The 24,824-nt window shown below is 43.3% G+C and overlaps 1 protein-coding gene across 5 annotated transcripts in view; it reads left to right on the top strand.

Moving 5' to 3' along the window:
- Nucleotides 1–24,824, top strand: part of KIRREL3 (kirre like nephrin family adhesion molecule 3) — a 553,006-nt gene that overhangs the window by 338,429 nt on the left and 189,753 nt on the right. The window lies entirely within an intron of this gene.

The following is a 24,824-nucleotide window of genomic DNA, read 5'->3' as shown; positions in this document are numbered from 1 at the left end:
GGGATTTCAATTTTTGAGAAATGTGCAATTGGAAAAAATTAAGATTTTGAAGAAAAAAAAAGAGCTAAGTTCCCCCATTTGGAGTCGTAATAACAGGGGTCAGCTTCATGGGATTATAGGAACAGCTTGGCTCTTTGGGAGCCATGGATGAGGCTGTATGGCATAAGGACCCCATGCAGGGCTTCAGAGTCAGAGATCCCTAGAGTTCCAGCCCCACTGTGTCCTGATCAAACGGATGACTTTGGTCAAGTAAATTACATGACCTCTCGTCCTCACTCCCCTGACTTGTGAAATAGAGGCCATGAGAGCGTCTGCACATAGGGCTGCAGAAGGATGGAATGATATAAGCATGTAAAGTGCTTAACATGGTGCCTGACATTTACATGGTGCCCAACGTATGGTATTGATTGTGACTACGGCCACAGATCCCTGAGGAAGTGTGATCCAGGCCCCCTATACCGCCTTGGTTCCTCTTTATGCCCTAAGGAAAGAGTTTCCTGCCCATCAACCCTCAGAGACTCTAGCCCCTGGTCATCGGTCAGAGGGTGTCAATTCCACATAAAGAACCAAAAGTCCTTAAAAATACTGAGGCCCCAATGAGGCCTCAATCTGAACAAGTCCATCTTCCCATTCTGAGGAACTGAAATCCAGGCTTCCCGATGACCCCCAGAAGCTTCCGTTCTTCCTACAGGATTTCTCCAGACAGATCAGATGCCACACACACCCGCCCTCCCCCTGGCCCAGAGTTAATGAGGCCTTGCTGTTCGAACAAGGTCGACTTTCTCTTTCTGCTTCATTCTCCCGATGGCACAATGACTTCCTCCACCCTCTTTGAAATATCTGAACTCAAAAACATTAATTAGGGACTTCCTATGACTTTATGGAGGTGTCATGATTAGACCTATTATTACCACCCCAAATGGGGAAATTGAACATCTACTGCTTTATGAACTCTTTATCACAATTAATGTTACCTCCAAAGCTTCCCATTTATTGGGTTCTCCGGTATAATCATTCCTTATATGTGCTTCAGGACCTTGTACAAGTACAAATAATTTAAACTAATTAGCTTATTATAAAAAAGGAATGAAAACAAATGGCACATGAATGAATTGTGAGGTTTCATATGGAATTAATATCTCCCTAATACCCACAAATTTGGTAAATTCATTATGCATCTATAATCAAACCTGATGATTCCTCTAGATAATTCAGAAGTAATTATGCATGAACCGCTGCCACTTATTTTAAAGCGCTACCAAAATAAGAGATTTATCCTCAAGATCCTGTTAGGCTCCAAGATAACTAGCACAGACCTGACATGTCCTGTCAGAAGAAGGCAGTAGAAATTACGTTGCCTTTGCCTCCCCATGATACCTCCCCTGACATCTGTAAAAACAGCACAAGCCTGAGGAACATTCCCTGCTTGAAACATGGAGCTGAGCCTTCTCTGGGATTTGTCTGTGAGCTTTGGGGAGGGACAGAGAGGGATCCCCCATTGGAAGAGCCAGCAAGACCCAGGGAAACCTCACCCAGTGTACATGATCACCAATTCCCAAGGGCTATCCTTAGTCTAGTGGAGGGGTCCTGTGGCAAGGGACCATTTTGTCCTTGCAACACGGATTCCAGTTCTTTTCCAGCAGCACACACCTGTAAGAAAGTCAGGGCCATGATTTTAGCAGGCTCATTCAACTTGGCCAAGTGAAATTTCCTCCCCTCTCAGCTACCATAGCTTTTGATTTCTAGCTCTCTGAAAATATATCGCTCTTTATTTTCAGATACAGCTCCTATTTGATCAGATGTTTCTTCAAGACTTTGACAGTCTTGTATGTATGTATGTATGTATGTATCTATATATAACAAATATTTATTTAACATTTGTGTGTCAGACATTGATACACTGGTAAATAAAACTGACAAGTATCTAAGTCTTCATGGAATTGACATTCTAGGGGAGGAGACAAAACGATAACAAATAAGTAAGATAAATAATATATCAGATGGGAATGAGCACTATAGAGAAAAATAAAGCAGGTAAAGGGATATGGGAACAGGGATACAGTGCAAGAGTGTGGTGCTAATTTTACTTTTTTTTTTTTTTAATTTTTTTATTTTTTTCAGCATAACAGTATTCATTATTTTTGCACCACACCCAGTGCTCCATGCAATCCGTGCCCTCTACAATACCCACCACCTGGTGCCCCCAACCTCCCACCCCCCACCCCTTCAAAATTCTCAGATCGTTTTTCAGAGTCCATAGTCTCTCATGGTTCACCTACCCTTCCAATTTCCCTCAACTCCCTTCTCCTCTCCATCTCCCCTTGTCCTCCATGCTATTTGTTATGATCCACAAATAAGTGAAACCATATGATAATTGACTCTCTCTGCTTGACTTATTTCACTCAGCATAATCTCTTCCAGTCCCGTCCATGTTGCTACAAAACTTGGGGATTCATCCTTTCTTTCTTTCTTTCTTTTTTTTTTACAGCGTTATAAACATATATTTTTATCCCCAGGGGTACAGGTCTGCGAATCGCCAGGTTTACACACTTCACAACACTCACCATAGCACATACCCTCCCCGATATCCATAACCCCACCCCCTCTCCCAACCCCCTCCCCCCATCAACCCTCAGTTTGTTTTGTGAGATTAAGAGTCACTTATGGTTTGTCTCCCTCCCAATCCCATCTTGTTTCATTTACTCTTCTCCTACCCCCTCAACCACCCATGTTGCATCTCCTCTCCCTCATATCAGGGAGATCATATGATAGTTGTCTTTCTCCGATTGACTTATTTCGCTAAGCATGATACCCTCTAGTTCCATCCACGTCGTCGCAAATGGCAAGATTTCATTTCTTTTGATGGCTGCATAGTATTCCATTGTGTATATATACCACATCTTCTTTATCCATTCGTCTGTAGATGGACATCTAGGTTCTTTCCATAGTTTGGCTATTGTAGACATTGCTGCTATAAACATTCGGGTGCACGTGCCCCTTCGGATCACTACGTTTGTATCTTTAGGGTAAATACCCAGCAGTGCAATTGCAGGGTCATAGGGTAGTTCTATTTTCAACATTTTGAGGAACCTCCATGCTGTTTTCCAGAGTGGTTGCACCAGCTTGCATTCCCACCAACAGTGTAGGAGGGTTCCCCTTTCTCCGCATCCTCGCCAGCATCTGTCATCTCCTGACTTGTTAATTTTAGCCATTCTGACTGGTGTGAGGTGATATCTCATGGTGGTTTTGATTTGTATTTCCCTGATGCCGAGTGATATGGAGCACTTTTTCATGTGTCTGTTGGCCATCTGGATGTCTTCTTTGCAGAAATGTCTGTTCATGTCCTCTGCCCATTTCTTGATTGGATTATTTGTTCTTTGGGTGTTGAGTTTGCTAAGTTCTTTATAGATTTTGGACACTAGCCGTTTATCTGATATGTCATTTGCAAATATCTTCTCCCATTCTGTCAGTTGTCTTTTGGTTTTTTTAACTGTTTCCTTTGCTGTGCAAAAGCTTTTGATCTTGATAAAATCCCAAAAGTTCATTTTTGCCCTTGCTTCCCTTGCCTTTGGTGATGTTCCTAGGAAGATGTTGCTGCGGCTGAGGTCGAAGAGGTTGCTGCCTGTGTTCTCCTCAAGGATTTTGATGGATTCCTTTCTCACATTGAGATCCTTCATCCATTTTGAGTCTATTTTCGTGTGTGGTGTAAGGAAATGATCCAATTTCATTTTTCTGCATGTGGCTGTCCAATTTTCCCAACACCATTTATTGAAGAGGCTGTCTTTGTTCCATTGGACATTCTTTCCTGCTTTGTCGAAGATGAGTTGACCATAGAGTTGAGGGTCCATTTCTGGGCTCTCTATTCTGTTCCATTGATCTATGTGTCTGTTTTTGTGCCAGTAACATGCTGTCTTGATGATGACAGCTTTGTAATAGAGCTTGAAGTCCGGAATTGTGATACCACCAACTTTGGCTTTCTTTTTCAATATTCCTTTGGCTATTCGAGGTCTTTTCTGGTTCCATATAAATTTTAGGATTATTTGTTCCATTTCTTTGAAAAAAATGGATGGTACTTTGATAGGAATTGCATTAAATGTGTAGATTGCTTTAGGTAGCATAGACATTTTCACAATATTTATTCTTCCAATCCAGGAGCATGGAACATTTTTCCATTTCTTTGTGTCTTCCTCAATTTCTTTCATGAGTACTTTATAGTTTTCTGAGTATAGATTCTTAGTCTCTTTGGTTAGGTTTATTCCTAGGTATCTTATAGTTTTGGGTGCAATTGTAAATGGGATGGACTCCTTAATTTCTCTTTCTTCTGTCTTGTTGTTGGTGTAGAGAAATGCAACTGATTTCTGTGCATTGATTTTATATCCTGACACCTTACTGAATTCCTGGACAAGTTCTAGCAGTTTTGGAGTGGAGTCTTTTGGGTTTTCCACATAGAGTATCATATCATCTGCGAAGAGTGATAGTTTGACTTCTTCTTTGCCGATTTGGATGCCTTTAATTTCCTTTTGTTGTCTGATTGCTGAGGCTAGGACTTCTAGTACTATGTTGAATAGCAGTGGTGATAACGGACATCCCTGCCGTGTTCCTGACCTTAGCGGAAAAGCTTTCAGTTTTTCTCCATTGAGAATGATATTTGCGGTGGGTTTTTCATAGATGGCTTTGATAATATTGAGGTATGTGCCGTCTATCCCTACACTTTGAAGAGTTTTGATCAGGAAGGGATGCTGTACTTTGTCAAATGCTTTTTCAGCATCTATGGAGAGTATCATATGGTTCTTGTTCTTTCTTTTATTAATGTGTTGTATCACATTGATTGATTTGCGGATGTTGAACCAGCCTTGCAGCCCTGGAATAAATCCCACTTGGTCGTGGTGAATAATCCTTTTAATGTACTGTTGAATCCTATTGGCTAGTATTTTGGCGAGAATTTTTGCATCTGTGTTCATCAAGGATATTGGTCTGTAGTTCTCTTTTTTGTTGGGATCCTTGTCTGGTTTTGGGATCAAGGTGATGCTGGCCTCATAAAATGAGTTTGGAAGTTTTCCTTCTATTTCTATTTTTTGGAACAGTTTCAGGAGAATAGGAATTAGTTCTTCTTTAAATGTTTGGTAGAATTCCCCCGGGAAGCCGTCTGGCCCTGGGCTTTTGTTTGTTTGGAGATTTTTGATGACTGTTTCAATCTCCTTACTGGTTATGGGTCTGTTCAGGCTTTCTATTTCTTCCTGGTTCAGTTGTGGTAGTTTATATGTCTCTAGGAATGCATCCATTTCTTCCAGATTGTCAAATTTGTTGGCGTAGAGTTGCTCATAGTATGTTCTTATAATTGTCTGTATTTCTTTGGTGTTCGTTGTGATCTCTCCTCTTTCATTCATGATTTTATTTATTTGGGTCCTCTCTCTTTTCTTTTTGATAAGTCTGGCCAGGGGTTTATCAATCTTATTAATTCTTTCAAAGAACCAGCTCCTAGTTTCGTTGATTTGTTCTATTGTTTTTTTGGTTTCTATTTCATTGATTTCTGCTCTGATCTTTATGATTTCTCTTCTCCTGCTGGGTTTAGGGTTTCTTTCTTGTTCTTTCTCCAGCTCCTTTAGGTGTAGGGTTAGGTTGTGTACCTGAGACCTTTCTTGTTTCTTGAGAAAGGCTTGTACCGCTATATATTTTCCTCTCAGGACTGCCTTTGTTGTGTCCCACAGATTCTGAACCGTTGTGTTTTCATTATCATTTGTTTCCATAAATTTTTTCAATTCTTCTTTGATTTCCTGGTTGACCCATTCATTCTTTAGAAGGATGCTGTTTAGTCTCCATGTATTTGGGTTCTTTCCAAATTTCCTCTTGTTATTGAGTTCTAGCTTTAGAGCATTGTGGTCTGAAAATATGCAGGGAATGATCCCAATCTTTTGATACTGGTTGAGACTTGATTTAGGACCAAGAATGTGATCTATTCTGGAGAATGTTCCATGTGCACTAGAGAAGAATGTGTATTCTGTTGCTTTGGGATGAAATGTTCTGAATATATCTGTGATGTCCATCTGGTCCAGTGTGTCATTTAAGGCCTTGATTTCCTTGTTGATCTTTTGCTTGGATGATCTGTCCATTTCAGTGAGGGGAGTGTTAAAATCCCCTACTATTATTGTATTCTTGTCGATGTGTTTCTTTGATTTTGTTATTAATTGGTTTATATAGTTGGCTGCTCCCACGTTAGGGGCATAGATATTTAAAATTGTTAGATCTTCTTGTTGGACAGTTCCTTTGAGTATGATATAGTGTCCTTCCTCATCTCTTATTATAATCTTTGGCTTAAAATCTAATTGATCTGATATAAGGATTGCCACTCCTGCTTTCTTCTGATGTCCATTAGCATGGTAAATTCTTTTCCACCCCCTCACTTTAAACCTGGAGGTGTCTTCGGGTGTAAGATGAGTTTCTTGTAGGCAACATATAGATGGGTTTTGTTTTTTTATCCATTCTGATACCCTGTGTCTTTTGATTGGGGCATTTAGCCCATTAACATTCAGGGTAAGTATTGAGAGATATGAATTTAGTGCCATTGTATTGCCTGTAAGGTGACTGTTATTGTATATTGTCTCTGTTTCTTTCTGATCTACTACTTTGAGGGTCTCTCTTTGCTTAGAGGACCCCTTTCAATATTTCCTGTAGAGCTGGTTTGGTATTTGCAAATTCTTTCAGTTTTTGTTTGTCCTGGAAGCTTTTAATCTCTCCGTCTATTTTCAATGATAGCCTAGCTGGATATAGTATTCTTGGCTGCATGTTTTTCTCATTTAGTACTCTGAATATATCATGCCAGCTCTTTCTGGCCTGCCAGGTCTCTGTGGATAAGTCTGCTGCCAATCTAATATTTTTACCATTGTACGTTACAGACTTCTTTTCCCGGGCTGCTTTCAGGATCTTTTCTTTGTCACTAAGACTTGTCAATTTTACTACTAGGTGACGGGGTGTAGACCTATTCTTATTGATTTTGAGGGGGGGTTCTCTGAACCTCCTGGATTTTGATGCTTGTTCCCTTTGCCATATTGGGGAAATTCTCTCCAATAATTCTCTCCAATATACCTTCTGCTCCCCTCTCTGTTTCCTCTTCTTCTGGAATCCCAATTATTCTAATGTTGTTTCGTCTTATGGTGTCACTTATCTCTCGAATTCTCCCCTCGTGGTCCAGTAGCTGTTTGTCCCTCTTTTGCTCAGCTTCTTTATTCTCTGTCATTTGGTCTTCTATATCGCTAATTCTTTCTTCTGCCTCATTTATCCTAGCAGTGAGAGCCTCCATTTTTGATTGCACCTCATTAATAGCTTTTTTTATTTCAACTTGGTTAGATTTTAGTTCTTTTATTTCTCCAGAGAGGGCTTTTATATCTCCCGAGAGGGTTGCTTTAATATCTTCCATGCCTTTTTCAAGCCCGGCTAGAACCTTGAGAATCATCATTCTGAACTCTATATCTGACATATTACCAATGTCTGTATTGATTAGGTCCCTAGCCTTTGGTATTGCCTCTTGTTCTTTTTTTTGTTGTGAATTTTTCCGCCTTGTCATTTTGTCCAGATAAGAGTTTATGAAGGAGCAAGTAAAATACTAAAAGGGTGGCAACAACCCCAGGAAAATATGCTTTAGCCAAATCAGAAGAGATCCTGAATTGTGAGGGGGGAGAAAGGGGATAAAAAGGGGTTCAGAAAGAAAGAAAAAAAAAAACTATTAAAAAAAAGAAAGCCGATAAAGAAAAAATATAAAAAGAGGAAAAAATATATATATATTAGATAAACTATTTAAAAAACGTTAAAAAAAGAAAACGGTAAAAGTTAAAAAAATTTAGCAGAAGAAGAGAAAAAGAAAAAAAAATTGAGAAAGAAAAAAAAATTAAATTAACTGCAAGGCTAAAAAATCATGTGGAGAAAGCCATGAGTTCCGTGCTTTGCTTTCTTCTCCTCTGGAATTCCGCCGTTCTCCTTGGTAGGTGAACTTGGTCCTGGCTGGGTTTCCCATAGATCTTCTGGGGGAGGGGCCCGTTGTAGTGATTCTCAAGCGTCTTTGCCCCAGGCGGAGTTGCACCGCCCTTACCCGGGGCCGCGCTGAGTCATCCGCTCGGGTTCGCTTTCGGGAGCTTTTGTTCCCTGAGCGCTTTCCGTAGAGTCCGGAGGACGGGAATGAAGATGGCGGCCTCCCGGTGTCCGGCCCGGAGGAGCCGAGAGCCCGGGGCCCCACTCCTCAGTGCGCCCTCAGAGAACAGCGCCAAATGACTACCGTCACCCTGGCCTACGGCTGTGCTCCGAGCTGACCGAGCCTGCGACCGGTTCACAGCAACCCTGAGCTGAGAGTCACTCCTCGGCTCTGTCTCTGCAGCCGGCTTCCCCGTTCTAATACCGGTAAGCTCTGCGACACTCAGACACCCCCGATCCTTCTGCGACCCTGCGGGACCTGAGGCCGCGATTACCCCGCCTGGGCTTCACCCCAGTTAAGCCTCTGGAGCGATGTCCCTCAGCGGAACAGACTTTTAAAAGTCCTGATTTTGCTCCGTTGCTCCGCCGCTCGCCGGGAGCCGGCCCCTCCCCCCGCGGTCTATCTTCCCGTCGCTTTGGATTCACTTCTCCGCCAGTCCTACCTTGCAGAAAGTGGTTGATTTTCTGTTTCTGGAATTGCTGTTCTTCTTCTCTTCAATCTCCCGTTGGATTTGTAGGTGTTTGCAATCTTTAGATAAGCTATTTAGCTGATCTCCCGCTACCCGAAGTAGTCTCAGCCTGCTACTTCTCCGCCATCTTGACTCCTCCCCCCGTGTGGTGCTAATTTTAAAGAATGTGGTCAGTTCCTGAGAAACTGATGACTGATGTACCGAGGAAGTGAGGAACTGAACCATGTGGATAATGAACGGCAGCTCATCTCAGACAGAAAGAACAGCAAGTGCAAAGGCCCTGAGGCAGGAGTAGGACTGCTATGTTTGAGGAACAACAGAGAGGCCAGAATAACCAGAGCAGAACACCAAAGGAAGAGTAGGGGATGAAGTTAAAGAGGGAACCAGACCACAGAGGGTGCTGGAAATCATGAAAAGGGTTTTCACTTTTACCCTGAGATGAGAAACCTCTGGACACTTTTTAACAGAGAAATGACACCATCAGAATTGTTGTTGTTTTTTTTTTAATGATGAATTGATTTTTTTTATTAACATATAATGTATTATTTGCCCCAGGGGTACAGGTCTGTGAATCGTGGGACTTGGTTTTAAAGCATCGCTCAGACTGCTTTTTAGGGAAGAGAGTATCAGGAGGCAAGGGTAGAACCGAGAAGACCAATTAGGAGGCTCTGACAATTTAGGTGCATGATTTTCCTAACTTGACCCAGTATATAGCAGTGAGGGGGGTGAAAATGACCAGGTTCTGAGTTTACTTTGAAGGAAGAGCCAACAGGATTTGCTGACAGATCAGATTTTTTTTTTTTTTTTCCGGAAATGTTTCAGCTCCCAGAAGAGTCCCTTAAACCCAGAAGGGGCTTGGTAAATGTTTGCAGAATGAGTGGAGTAAACATGTGCATAAATGAAGTATTCAAATAAGTTGGGCCTCACTTAGAGGGTTGAGGTTGAATTTGATTAGAGGAAAAAGAGCATACCTCATACAACTGAGTCTCTCTCCGGGGGCTGAGTTTCCTTACCTAGTAGAAACTCATTAAATATTTCTTGAATCAGTGAATAAATGAGTTAATTAAAATAGATGTGCAAGACCCAGGACTTTGTTCTAACTTCCAAATGAAACCCCAGCAGACAGGCCCTGGGTCTGGGGGATTTTCTTTCTCTTGCCCCCATCAGACTTGCAGGGGTAAGTCTGGGTTCCATAATTATTGCACAATGGTGCCAAGGCTGAGGTCCCCATTGGACCCACGCAGAAAAGTGTCTAAAGTTATCATCTGGCCTCCTGTTTGTCAGTGGTGGGAAGATGAGAAATGCTTTCTAAGTGCTTAAATGTCATCATCATTACTAAGTTGCTGTAGGAATAAAAATTCAGTTTATACAATTGAGGATCATTAAACCCTCTTCTGAATCTGATGCCAAAATTGAAATAATTGGCTCGCCGATGGTACAACATGGAATATAACTACAGCGGCTGGTAGGAAATGTGTTGTTCCAACATGAAGAATGGAGCAGGAACTTGGGTAGCTAGACTGGTTGGGTTGGCAGGGTGTTGCTGTGTTGCTATCACCATCGACAGCATAGATCATGATTAAAAATACTTGGAGTGTGAATTTAGAGTTACAGGAAAATAAATGGATGTTGCAATTAAGCAAGCATTTTAGGTCCATTGGATTTTTCAAGGCATGGCTAAATCCTGTTTGGGGAGGTCAACAGCAGATCAGACATACTGATACGAGGCCCGGGGAAGGTCTTCAATGAGAGCAAAATAAATAACGGAAATAATAGATGGAGCTCCAGTCCAAGAACAAAGATGTGTTTTAAATGAAAATCATTACTCACGGATGCTGGGGCTCAAACGTAGAGAGATCCAGTGCTGACTCTGAGGTATGGGGAGACCCACTGGGTGACGATCGTATCGCTCACCTGCAGATGGTAATGCTGACCTGGGGAGGTGGAGGTGGGGGGGGCGGGTTAATTAGCTGCTGGTTGTAAAGCATTATTGCTTTGCTGAGTATTATTATTTTAATAAAAGAGGCTCATGAAAACGTCTCTGGTAGTAAGTCATGAGGAATCATTTTGAGGACAAGAGTCCTCATACATCATCCTGAGTGCCGCCCATGTATTTGAGTATCAACAAAAAATTTACTGTTTAAACATAAATCTCTGGAAGAAGTTGAAGTTAATTAAAAAGGTTTAACAGCATATGCATTAGTATTAGTCCTGGCCCTCTTTAGCATGGAAGGAAGGGAAGAAAATAAAACAAGGTATGTGAGGAAGCAGTCAATGTAGGCATTTAATTAAATGTGGTCCGAAGCATAGGCAAAGACACCACCTTATCTGCCATTCAGTGCAAGGAGAGAGAATGGGAGGCAGGGAATGTTCCCTGAATCGCTATTCGTGTTTTTAATTAACAAAGGCTCTGAGAGTCCTTCCTATATTCTTTTCTTTAGAAACCCAGAATTTCACCTTGTGCCATGATGCTTTCTGTTTAGGTGTGGGAGGGCCCTGGCTAAGCCCCGTAGCCCCAGTTTAAGCACATAGCTTCTGATTTATGCCCAACAGTTACTCATGGATTGGTTCATCCACGCCACAAATATTTGTAGAGCTCTCTGCAGGATGCTCGGAGCCCTGTTGACTGAGGGGGGTGCCCAGGTGGTGAACTCTGTCTTGCAGTGGCTGACCATAGAGCGAGAAAGACTGGCTTATCAGCCAGCCCTACCACGTGACAAATACTAGGAGACAGACATGTATTCAGGATCTGGCGATCATAGATGAGAATGTTTCGGGCCCATGTAAAAACTAAATCCTTCGGGGCACCTGGTAGCTCAGCCAGTTAAGCATCTGTCTTCAGCTCAATTTGTGATCTCGGGGTCCTGGGATCGAACTCCGTGTTAGTCTCCCTGCTCAGCAGGGAGCCTGCTTTCCCTCTCGCTCTGCCCCTCTCCTTCACCAATGCTTTCTCTCTCTCTCTCTCTCTCTGTCTTTCTCGCTCTATCTCAAATAAATAAATAAATAAATAAAAGCTTTAAAAAAAAAAAAAAAACTAAACTAAATGCTTTAATTGGCCCAAGCCTATGACCACAGGAAACCAACCTGGGGATGTTTTGCCGCTTTTGACTTCTCGTAACATCAGAGTGCGGTGCCTCCATCTTCTGGTCCCACTATCATTCCTATTTTCTCCTCCATAACTTCCCGGCTGCACCCCTCCCGTACAACCTTCAGAATCTGCCCTGTTCATTCCACTTCTGTTCATTTCTTCTCTCTCCCACTGTTTGGAGTGCTCTTCTCCCTTCGGTTCCTACCCCTCCCTCAAGGTTTACCCCAAGTCCACCTCTTCCCTGACGTGTATCTTGACTCTCCTGGGCTAGAACTTGCCTCGTAAGCTTTGGAACATTTGTTGTTTATCAAGTGGGCTGGTCAAAGGCACCAGACTCAAGCCATGTGTGGCCAGTACCACACAGTGTAGCACTTAACATATTTAATGCTTTTACGGTCTACTGATAATTACTTGTTGATAGATATCCTTTGGTCCTTCAACTTCAGGCTTTAACTCTTTGAAGCATGCAGAAGGAAATCAATAAATTCATCCTGAATATTGTTTTCCCCAGAACCACTTCAATTTAAGCTTTTTGCTTCAATAATTCCATCCATTGTACCATCTCTCCATCCTTCTTACCTCAACTACAGGTGTTCTGGAAATGACCAAAACTTCCTCAAGGATGTGAGTGGCAGTCGCTTTACCCTCCACTCTCTGTCATCTCATCTTTTCGTTCAGTGACTTCCAGTCCTCCCAAACTCCTGACTCCTTCAGTTTCAAGCCCTCTTCACTCCAATGACCTCTGTCTCTACCCCTTCTGCATCTTGAAACTCACAACTAAGAGCTTCTAAACATTCAGATTTTCAATTGTCAAATCTCCCTCTATCGTCACCCATTTTCTCACTCCCTCTTGACCTGCTATCTGGTTTTCCCTTGGTCTTCAGTCATTTTACCCACTTCCCTCCCTGGCTTTCCTCAGTCAAAGCCCAGTGACAACACATTTTACCTGTACTGTGGTGAACACTCTAGAACCGCTCATCTTTTCATCCTACCTACTTGGTTCCCAGTCCTCTATTCTTAGGATCCTTTGGATCCACACAAGTCTAGCATGTCACTCCCATAAACTGAGAGTGGTTTTAGCCACTTCTCAATCACACCCTTCCTCACCCCTAAGAGAATGTCTTCACATTCTTACCTCCATTTGTAAAATGTGGCCTGGACTTCAGGAACGATAGGTAGGTAGGTAGATAGATAGATAGATAGATAGGTTAATCGATCTAGCTATATATTGAAATTCTGTACTTGGGTTTTCTACAAGATTCCTACTTCACTGTGGCACCTAGGTGGCTCAGTCAGTTAGTTAAGTGTCTGCCTTTGTCTCAGGATCATGATCTCAGGGTCCTGGGATCAAGCCCTGTGTCGGGTTCCCTGCTCAGTGGGGAGTCTTCTTCTCCCTCTGCCTCTACTCCTCCCCCCAGCTTGTGCACTCGCTCTCGCTCTTGCTCGCTCTCACTCTGCTCTCTCTCTCAAATAAATAAATAAAAATTTTTAAAAGTTTCCTAATTCACCATCTAGAACATAGTTTATCTTCATCCAAAACTCTTGCTTTTTCTGTGTTCACAAACTGTAGTTGGCATCATGGCCTTCTAACTGATCTCTCCCTAAATGCTCAGGGTCAACTCTGATTCTCCCTCTCCTTCACTCTCTACATCCCACAGGTCACCAGCAGCTGTTGACTCTGTTTCCTTTTCCTTCATTTTTACTACCACTAGTTTTGTCAAGATCCTCATTTAAGCTCACTGAGATTATTGTTACCTCCAAACTCATCTCCCCGTCTCCAATTAATCTCTAGTATAATCCTAGTCTTTAATTGCCACATTGAACTTCCTAAAACAGGGCCAATCCTTTCACTAATGATTCACGGTCGCCTGAGGATCAAGCACATACTTTCTGGCATAGCAATCAAGACTTGCCCCAGTATAGCCTCCACCCATACCTTCAGTCTTCTTACTTGCCTCTCCAGGAAGTGCAACCCACTCATTCTCACGTCAGTGCTCATGCTGTTCGCTCGTCTGAAATAGCTTTCATCTACACCTGTCAGGATTTTCCTCATCCTTCAAGACCATCTCACATATTGTCCCTCCCAACTGTGGACCTCTCTGCTACGTTTCCCTAACATTTCTTTATTTGTAATTCACTTGTTCAATGAATAGTTACTAATTATCTACTATATGGGAAGACATTTAATATTTATTACTTTATTTAATCCTCACACTGACCCTATGAGATAGGTATCGTGAATGTTCCTGTTATATAAGTAAGAAAATTGAAGTCAAGTGAGTTTAAATTTCCTGCCCAATATCATAGTTTGTAACTGGCAGAGCCAGTTTGAAAACCTAATGCCTGTGCTCTTCACCTTAGCACAGAGCTACTCCTCCTTTAGTACTCTCTGCCTTGCCTTGGATGGAAAAGAAAGAGGGAAAGCAGGAAGGAAGGGAGGGAGGAGAGAGATGAGGCAGGGAGGAAGGGATGCCCAAATGACTTTTTACTCCTCTAGATTATAGGGTCTTTGAACTCAGAACCATGCTTAGTTCACCTTTGAATTCTTCACTTAGAGCATGACACAGAGGAGATGTTTATACCTAATAAATGATGGATGTACTGCTTAGAATTTTTCACGTACTAAATCATAAGCCTGGAAGGGACATAAAGACACTATGTCATCCATCCCCTGTCTCAGAAAGACTGTAACCATGCTGCTTTTTGGTCCCATCCTACCACCTTCTGTGTCATCACTCCCTAAAACTCCAATACATCCATAACTACCTTTCCTGTCTGGTGCTCTTGACTTTTTGAGCCTTCTTGTGTGCTTATGGCCTATTCCCAAATGTTAGCTTAGAGAGAGTGGTCACCCAAGGAAGTCAGACCTCTTCTTCTTAGACTGAGAGATTGCTTGGAAAAGGCAGAGGAGAGGGAGGGAATAGGAATAGGAGGGCAGAGTTCACATTCTGTGCATTTAGCTCAAGCTGGGCCACATGGTGGGTGATCTGCTCTCACAGAGAGCCAATTTCATCCTCCTCTGTTCCCTGTTGGAGTCCTAAAGCAAACTCAGTGTTGTCTCCCAGGAATGCTTTGCTTGGATGGGCAGAGCCACAGTATCTATAGGGAGGCTTGGCACAAACAGAGCCTCTTGCTGGTGTCAGAAGAGGTAACAGTGAGAACTAATCACCAACCCCAGGGAGAACGGCATAGGGAGGGTTTTGAAGTTGGTACTAGAAAGCGGGGAAGTATCTGTCAAAATCTGTTCCTTGACGTGCTAACAAGATTGCTGGCACTCCCTCTGCTCCCATGGGCTATGGAGATCTTCCCTTTCCGAAAGGGCCTTTGACTGTCCGTGAATGGCCCAGCAGCTTCCCGCTGAGACCTGGGCTTTATCTGAAGCATCCAAGGACATCTGCACATTTTGCAGGGAGACTTTTCCCCACTGGACACCTTTTGTGTGATAGAGAGAGGGCCCTTTCAGGGCTGTCACTCAGAATTGCAGAACTGACATTCTAGCCCTAAAAAAGAGTGGAAGCTGGGGATATGCAAGTCCAAGCAAGGGGACTTGTGAGAAGTTCAATGAGCAGCGCATGGTTCTATATAGAATTGGACTTACTCTGAGTTCTAAAATATCATGTAAATTAATACTTAAATGGCATCCACGATTTAAATATGGTAGACATTCTGGATATTGGAGTTAGGAGAGAGGGAGGGGAAAGAAGAAGACAAAGAGAGACAGAGAGAAAGAGATCTTTGCTATATAGTAGGAAAATAGAGTTAGCTGCAAGGATGGGTTGGGTCATCACGCAGACCCAATCTTCCCATAAGAAGCCAAAAGGCCCTTGTTGAGTATAATCTTGGTGAGATATATCCCCCTGGCTAGAACGTTCTTTGCTTGCAGTCTAGATGGGAATAGCAATTTCCTAATTTCCTACTGTAACTAGTAAAAAGTATACTTTACCTCAGACTTTTGTGACCAAAACTTGTAAGACTCCTGAGACCCTGAATCCTATTCTGATGAGAGAATAACTTTGTAGCCACCAAGAGGCTCCTCTGAGGCAAGGTCTGGAGTAGATGTCCTGCTCAACCCAGAACCATGAAGAGACTATAGCAGTAATCTGACAAGAATAATCGTAGCTTGGACCAGGTGGTAGTAGAGGAAGTAGTGAGAGGTGGTCGGTCTATGTGTGTATTTTGAGACAACCGTCTGTGTTGACACATTGGACATGGGTATGAAAGAGAAGAGTTGACGACCACTCCAAGTTTTCTGGCCTGAGAAACTGCAATGACAAAACCACCATCTGAAAGATGAAGAAGGCTCTGAGAGGGGCAGGTCTGTGGGAGAACATCAATTCTCTTTGGGACGTGTGAAATTTGAGGTGCCCACTAGACATCCAAGTGGAGATGGGGAGTAGGCAGTTGGAAATGGGAGTCAGGTTAAGGGGAGCAGTCCAGGCTGTGGATATAAATGTGAGAGACATCAGAGCCAAGTTGGTGTTTAAAGCTATGAGACTGAATAGAGGCCAAGAGAAGCGATCGAAGGACGGAGCCTGCACCGTGAAGGTCAAGGGGAGGAGAAGCCAGCAAGGAAGACAGGTCTGTGACCTAGAAAAAAATGACCAGAGTAAGGAACTCAGAAATATTTTTTCATACTTGCCTCTCTCATGGGCTACTCCTCACATAGTTAGGCAGAGTCCTAAATAAAAAGTTCCCCCACGGTGCTCCCTGATATTCAGAATGAGCCTATCTGAAATAGCACCATGAGAGGGTGTACCTTTAAGACTAAGTTGTGTGGTTCAGGCCAAGTGCTATGGCGTGTATTTATCTGACTGCTGGACTTTTCTTAGCCATACTTTTCAGGTGCAGACGGCCCAGGAGGAAAAGATGACTTAATTCAGAGGCCAAATTCTTCCCTCAGATCTATGCATGTAATATATGCAGGGAGCAGATTGGAATGCTTTTGATGTTGCTAATCTGAACTGACAGTCTGTTTGCTAGTTCCAGATGAGGACGACTCTGTGTGTGTGTGTGTGTGTGTGTGTGTGTGTGTGTGTGTGGTGTTCAGTTAGTCTTAAGAAGCCTTCTTTCCCACACCAAAGTGGGACCCTAGGACCCCCACCTCTCCACTGTCCATGGCTATTCCTCAGGGTGGCCCAAGCCAGTCTCCTATCTGTGAGCTCCTATCTACAAACGATAGGAGCTCACAGGGACTCCTGAGCTGCTGAAGGGAAGTGATGGTCTCAGAAAATCATAGAGTTTCTCTGCCTTATTTTTTTTAGTACAGTGCAAGGAAAAATAAAACAGTAATGGCTTGGGAAGGTGGGAGATTAATTGTCTTCTCTGGGCACGTTCATTTCATATTCATTGTCACAGTACTGATCGTAATGAACCTATTTAGTATTCATGCAGATGTCACATCAAGTTCCTCCATAGATGTTTTACTGTAATTTAGCATAAGTTAATGGATATCTATATTAAAGTGTTCCCAATTAAGCAAGCGGCCTTTCTATTCTACGGCCAGATTGGATTGGATGGCCATGAAGTGTAAGCAAACTAAGCCTTCTCAGATCCCAGCCTCAGAGGTCAAACCTGAAATGAGTTTAGCTCCTTCTTGTGTCTATTCCACAGGAATCCTAGTGGCTCAAAAATAACTTTGTAATTGACTGATCCAGACAGATGAGTTGGAAAGTGGGTGATTGATGGGCCCAATATATTTGAACAAAATCAACACTGGGGAGAATACTAATTGCTCAAGGCAGGCGAGCTAGCACAGCGGACATGAGAATAGAGTCAGGATTATCTGATCACATCTCCAGCTTGCAGAACCCTGAGACTTGCCGGCAACTGTCCTGGGATGCAATTGGTGGTGGTTTAGCATCTGCCTCCTGCACTCTTCTGGATTAGAAGCTGCCACGTTGGAAATGGTTTATTGAGCTCAGTGGAGGTTACTTTTCAAGGCTTAAGGGATTGGGCTCCATTAAAAAAAAAATACAAACAACTTTTAAATTAGGTTTGGTCCAGCAAAGGAATTATTTTTCCTTCATGCTTACCCAGAAGTGGAAAAAGAAAAGGACCAAAAAATTCAAACAGAAATACAAATAGCTACTAGACTTTCATTGGAGATAGAACTGATTCAGTCAATACATGAGGTTTCTTTTTTTTAAATGTTATCAAAAGGTCAGAGCCAGTGGCCTTTGAAGGCAAATCTCATCTGACAGAGGTGGCCCTCCAGAGCTTTAGTCTCCAGATCCATTAGCACTGAAGTGTTGCCTTTGACTGGGCTTCAGGATGGTGGGGGGCTGGCCAAGTCCCAAAGAAACCGCAGATTTGAACAACACAGCCCAGGACTGAAAGACACCAGCAAGACAAATGGAGATTCCTCTCCTATTACTTGAGAATCGTAATCCCTCCAACAAAAAAAAATCATTAAACTGCATTGTTCCGGGCCCTGGGGATACGTAGTGAGCAAAACAGAGCTTATATATTCTAGAAAAGGAGATGGGTAATAAATCAATATCCAAACACTGTGCCTTCTGTCACTAGGGCTGTGGGAGACTGGATGATGTTTCAGGAACCACCTGGCTCTTCTCTTGTATAGCAGTCCCTACACACACACACACACACACACACACACACACAGGCACGCACACACACACACACCAGCAGCCTACTCACCAAGGTTCCTACACTGAGTGAATTTCAAGCCCTCAGCCTAGGCTTCCACTCACCACGGTGGATTCGTGACCACAACTGGGCACCAAATGATGGTGGTGATGAGAAAGTATAGGATAAGTGGGGGGGGGGGGAATGAGGAAGAAGGACTTATCCACAGAATAGATATCTCTCCAGTTCATCTACAACAACATGGCTTCCCCTCACCTGAGTACCTCCACTTTTTGCTAACATTGCTATATAGCCATACAGTAATCATTTGTCTTGTGTAGATGCTGTGAGCCCATATCAGACCCACTATAGAATATAGAACAACTCTCATAGTTTTAAGCTTAGTTGAAAAGGAGGGTTGGGGAAACATGAGAGTCTCTGGCTCTCCTGAGGAGATGGACTTTAGTCACAGGCAGAAGACAGATAAGGTTTTCCAACAGGAGGTGATGGAATGAAAGAGGAAAGTGGTGGTACTTTGGATTCTTCAAGAATAAGTAAGGTGTTTCTATTCCAATCTCTCTGGCATGTTTTAGGAAAATATTGTCAAGAGGAAGTGATATTATCTCAATGTTCTGAGTTCTGTGATTCTGAGAAGTCAATGCTGAATTCCAAAGCAAAGTCATTTATCATTCCTGTTCTGATCTCCCCATTCGTTACAATTCTCCCCACACACTGGAGCAAGTATAGACTTTATAAAGATTCTGGACCTTATTGATCCTGGTACCACACATGTGCTAGGGAACGGGGACTCTCCCAAGCTAAATTCTCTTCATTCCTCGATTTTATTTCAAGTGTCCCCTTCCTCAGAGAAGCCATCCCTCCCTCTCTACCCACTGACTCAGATGTCTCTCCTCATGCTCCCAGTGCACTCATAACATGTGTCACACTCTGCAGTGATCATCGATTTACTTGTCAGTCTTCCCAGCTACCATCTGTGTGTCCCCAAAGCCCAGTGCTAAACTTGGCAAATTGTAGACACTCTGTAAATATTTGTTGAATATATGGATGGGTGGATGGGTGGTTGGGTGGATGGATGGGTGGATGGATGGATGGACAGATGTTGGAACCACTGATTATTAGTGTTTGCTAAGGAAACTCCTTCTCTGACTTTTTATCCTTTTTTTAAGTGATCCCACTCACAGGTAGCCAGCCCTAGAGAAAGAAATAGGTCCCCATTCTCCAAGTAGGATTTTGTCAGCCCAGACATCACTAAACCATATTTTTATCAGGATTTAGACATGACTTTTTTTTTTCTTTCTTCTAGCACTAAGAACTGAAATAAACCCCCATAGGTGGCATTTGCAAGAGGACAAGCTAGCTAAGTGTGCCTGCTGGGTTCCAGGCAAACAAGTAGGCAGAGGTTTGGGCAAGAGGTTAGAGAAGAGAAGGGAGGAGGCTAACAGAGACTGACCCATTGTGCTAAGGAGGAAATGGTATCTGCAGTGGGAACATGAGGCCATGGGCCAGAAGAGGCTAAGACAGTCTTAGCAAAGGCATTCTGAACATGCAAAAGAGAGCAGAGGGTGGTTCACCATGATTCACTAATGCTGCTACTGCTAATTACTGAAATTTCCCAGTTACTCTGAAATCAGCCCATATGGAAATCAACACAGCACATCCATGAGGAAGCTCTGTTTTCCACTCCTAAAAATAGGTCCAGCTAAAAATCCTGCTTTAGGCTGGATCTAGGTTATCCAGAGTATAATGAGGAGATGAGAGTGATGCTGTAAGGGATGAAGAGTAGGGTCTGAGTCCTCTTAGAGCAAAGGCAAGCCCCCCACCTTTACCCCCTCCCTGAAGCAGGCTTCTGGAGGAATGAGAAAAGGAAGGAGGGAGGTGACCTAGTATTTACCAAGTACCTACCCTCCTAGGTTCGTTCACATGTCCTCTCTTTTTTCCCTCAACAATGCAGTGGGAAAGGTGTACATGTAGTGCACATCACTCTCAATGTATTGATGAGGACATGGACTCAATGACATTAAGCAACTTGCCTAAGGTCACCAGTCAGTGGTTAAGCCATGATTTAAATCCAAGCCCAAGTTATTTGGACTCCCACTGTGTGTTATCGCCATACTTCCCAACTTTTGGGAGGCACAAAGAGCTCAGACCATCAGGCCAAGACTATAACCAGCAGCAAAAAATAAAGGATCCTTGGCAGGTACTAAGAGCACTTATAAGAGAGTACTGGTAAGGGAACACCAGTAAGGGGTGTAGAAGCACAGCAGGCAGAAATTCTGGGTCTGGGATGCCAACACAAAAGACCAGAAGCCAATAGAAGAACCAAAGGACAGTGAGATCTGGGAGGCAGGATGAGGCACGCTCAACATTCTGCAATGTGAGCCCAATATTAAGGCAGAGCTTCCACACATCCCATGGCTTCATACACCTCCTTTCTGGAGCCAGTCCCAAGGTCTGGGCAGTACTGAGCCTTCAAGAGAACAAACAGAGTAAGGGAGAAAGAGAAAGACAACTCATTTATAGGACACATGGGTGCTGTTTACATGCCTTCTCATTTTAATCTTCCTTCTCATTTTAATGGGTATTTTCTCCATATTCAGCAAAGATAATTAGCTCCAGAATAATGGTAATAATAATGGTCCACATTTATTGAGTACTTAGTACAGGCCATGCCCTATGTATATCTGTATATCTCTATGCCATAACTCTATGGATATCTAAAGATAGTGCTATTCTCATTTTTTCAAAAAATTTGGAGTTTTATGTGATTTTCCCAAGGCCATAAAAATAATAAGTAGCAGAGCTGAAATTCCTATGTCTGCCACACGAGGGGGGCTAGCTTTTGAGAGCAGACTTTGACTCAAGGTATTTGAGCCTAATGGGAGACACATCACTTCCTATAATGACCCCTCTCACGACCTTCAGGCCTGTTGGTCCCTCCTGTGACTTAAAAATATACAAGTTATTCCCCAGAATTCTTCATTGTTTTCACATTCTTTATCGTTCTCTTTGGAGATGAGAAACAAAGGAGGATGTCTCACAGAAGGGCAGGACCTCTCTTTTGCACCTCATGCCTGGGCCACACTCTGCTCCTTACAAGGTGCTTTTCATACCCATTGGCTCTGCAGACTCTCCCAACAACCTTCTGTGATGGGTAGAGCAGGTATTTTTATCTACATGTTACAGTGAGGAAGCAGAATCCCCAAGAGGTTTCACAACCTGACTAAATATCCAGTTGGTGTCAAAGCCATGTCTCAAATCCTAGGTCTATCTGACTCCTGACCCAGAATCTCTGCTCTCTGTGATCTGGTAGGGAGGCCAATCCCCAGGGATACACAATGACCAGCTGAGAATACATCCCAGCCTCTAGCTTTCTCTACCCTCCTCCCCCCACCCCCAGTCTCATCTCTTCCAGCTGTCTGTTGCACCAAACCTCTGGTCACTATTTATCCTTCCAACCCCACTCTCCTATGGCTCTTAAAACCACCCAACACCCTAATCCCTTTTTTAAAAACATTTTATTTATTTACATATTTATTTATTGAAGAGAGAGAGAGAGCACGAGTGGTGGGGAGGGACAGAGGAAGAAGGAGAAGCAAACACCCTGCTGAGCAGGGAGCCTAACACAGGGCTCCATCCCAGAACCTTGAGATCATGACCTGAGCCAAATGCAGATGTTTACCCAGCTGAGCCACCCAGGTGCCCCCCCAATCCCTTTTAATGAGGAAGCTTCTCTAACCCTAAAGTAATTCTCAAGTCCAACCTCTGTGGGTGAAGGGAGGAAAAAACTGGAGATAGTGATTTGCTCTGGACTTCTGGACAGGGATAGGCCCCTTTCTTTGAGATTTAGAACTTCTTTTAAGGTGAGGAAAAGTGTTCTTTCTGCTTATTCTCAAATCTAGCATTTTTTTTAATTTTTTTTTCAGCATAACAGTATTCATTATTTTTGCACCACACCCAGTGCTCCATGCAATCCGTGCCCTCTACAATACCCACCACCTGATGCCCCCAACCTCCCACCCCCCACCCCTTCAAAATTCTCAGATCGTTTTTCAGAGTCCATAGTCTCTCATGGTTCACCTCCCCTTCCAATTTCCCTCAACTCCCTTCTCCTCTCCACCTCCCCTTGTCCTCCATGCTATCAAATCTAGCATTTTTATGATAGGTTTTAGAATAAGTAGGCTAAAACCTGGAAACGTCCCCACTTCTTAACTAAATGTAGCAACTATAACTAGGGGCTGCATGAGGAAATGTGCTGGCTTTATTTCCTGACTGCATAGATCCTCTCCCCTTTGCTCCTCATAGCAAAATGAGCCCCGCTTATGAACTAGAGAGGCAAGACACATAATGGAAAGAACACTATCAAGGGTCACCATAACCAGGAGGGGCCAAACCTGTAGCCCATGGCTGAGGGTGGCTTTTTTGGGAAATCGGATTCTTTCCTGAATAGAGAGCACATGGTCCCAGCTGGCTGGAAATGTGGTGTGAGGAGGGCTGAATAAGGAAAAACTTTGACCCACCAAATTTGATTGGCAGGAACTTTGATTCCTACCAGGTTTATCCAGGGCAAGGCTAACCAGAGATGCCTGGTTCCCTTTAGTACTTTTCTGAGAAGAAAGGCAAACTTTAAAACCTTGCGGCCCAAGGGTCAAGCCTCATTTTGTCCATGAAGTCCCCCAGCCTCTCTCATTCAAGCGGTCCTTCCTCTCAACTCCACAGAGTTGCTCTACCTACCCATTAGACCCACCCTCTGAGATGATCATCTGCTTCACCTTGATTAGACCCACAGTTGTCCCAGGCATAGATACTCACCCAGATACTCACCCAGAGAGGCCATCAACTATGATGAGTATCGACTTTGGAGTAAAGACTCTTGGCTCTGTCCCTGCCCAGCTGTAAAACAGGGAGAGAAAAAAGGACCTTCCTTATTCCATTATTGTAAAGACTAAATGGAGTATTTCATGTCAAGTGCTTATCACAGAGTCTGATACAAAGTTCATGCTCAACGGGGAGCTCTCACCACTCAGTAAGGGAAGGTAAGTCAGGTCCAATCCTGCCAGCTGACAGAGCAACATAAGCACCACACACAGTCCACATGCAAATTGATCTTCTACACTGGATCATTCCAGAAAAAGAGACTGTTTTCCCTTTGAATGTGAGCTTCGGAGCTCCAGATCACTAAACTAGACCTCGAAAGCAAGAGAGAAGGGTTCTCCTCTGGCCGGGTCTCATTCACATGGAATAGATTGTACTTCCTGACAAGATGGAAGAAGACTAGAAATGGTGTCTGAATAATGTTCTTGCTGTTCTTGCATATGACTGAACCATGAGAAACAAATCTCTGCTGGATATGCCCATTCTTTCTGTCCTTTCTATATCTACACTATAGATAAGTTGTCAGCACCCCAGTCCTACTTAAATAAATATATTTGCTGGTACGAAAATATGTACTGACAGATGATTAAAAAGAAGACAAGATGTCTAAACCGAAATTTAACAGCTAAAGAGTGATTTAAATACACACACACACACACCATTTAGATCCCAGTAGCACAGAGAAAGAAGGACCAATGGAGATTCGTAAGTGTATTCCTCACGCCTAACTAGGCAGTTGAGGAGGCTGGGAGCTGTCCAAGGTTCTGACAACATAGCCTGCATAGCCTGAGTGCCTGGAGCACATGGAAGCAGAAATGAGTACTATGTTTTCCAGAACTGGCCAGCTAGAGACAGAAGCTAGACTCAGAAATATTGAGAAGGAATACAAAATAAGAAAACACAGATAATCCTACCTTTGGCAAGTTGCCACAACACTGCAACAGTCACCTCCCTGCCTAGTGTGTGCCCAGGTCAGCTCACATTTGTTGTGAACAGCTAAGCTGTAATGCACTGCCCCTGAGTGGACATACAAGGGACTTGGGAGAAATGGAAAGTGAGGAAGAAGTACACGTAAGAAGGCCTTACAAGATCTTCCACCAGTTTGACCAAGGGGCCAGGACATGGTGCTCGCCCCTGTCTCCTGGGACCTGCTCACTACATTACTTCCTCCACAAACCCACTTTGTAAGCAGAACAGAAAAGCAGCAGAACAGGGAAAGGCACTGGGAGCATGGGGAGGGTGAGCAAGAAAGGATGCAGATAAAGTAAATGCTCAGTGCTGGGAGTAGGGAGAGGGGAGGGTAAGAAGGTAATCTGTGTTATTGCCAATGTGTCAGTCACAATTACTCACTAGCGAGAGAAGTAATAAAGTTACATTATTCACACATTTCGTGGAACAAGATATTCAATGCTGCCTTCCTCCCAGCCAAATATTGTGATAATTTTAGAGATCATAACTTAATTGAACAATGAATTAATAATCTCACGTATGGACATTTTCCTTTTGCATGTATGAACCAAAAAGCTTAAAGTTTTCTTCCCATTCTCTGGGCCACACAGCAGTCAGTCAGGGAAGCAAGACACACAAAAATTTCTCATTTCAGGGAG

The sequence above is a fragment of the Lutra lutra genome, chromosome 10 (genome assembly GCF_902655055.1).
Source record: "Lutra lutra chromosome 10, mLutLut1.2, whole genome shotgun sequence".
NCBI lineage: Eukaryota > Metazoa > Chordata > Mammalia > Carnivora > Mustelidae > Lutra > Lutra lutra.
Note: the sequence above shows the minus strand (reverse complement) of the source record. Positions and strands in the feature narration are given on the sequence as shown.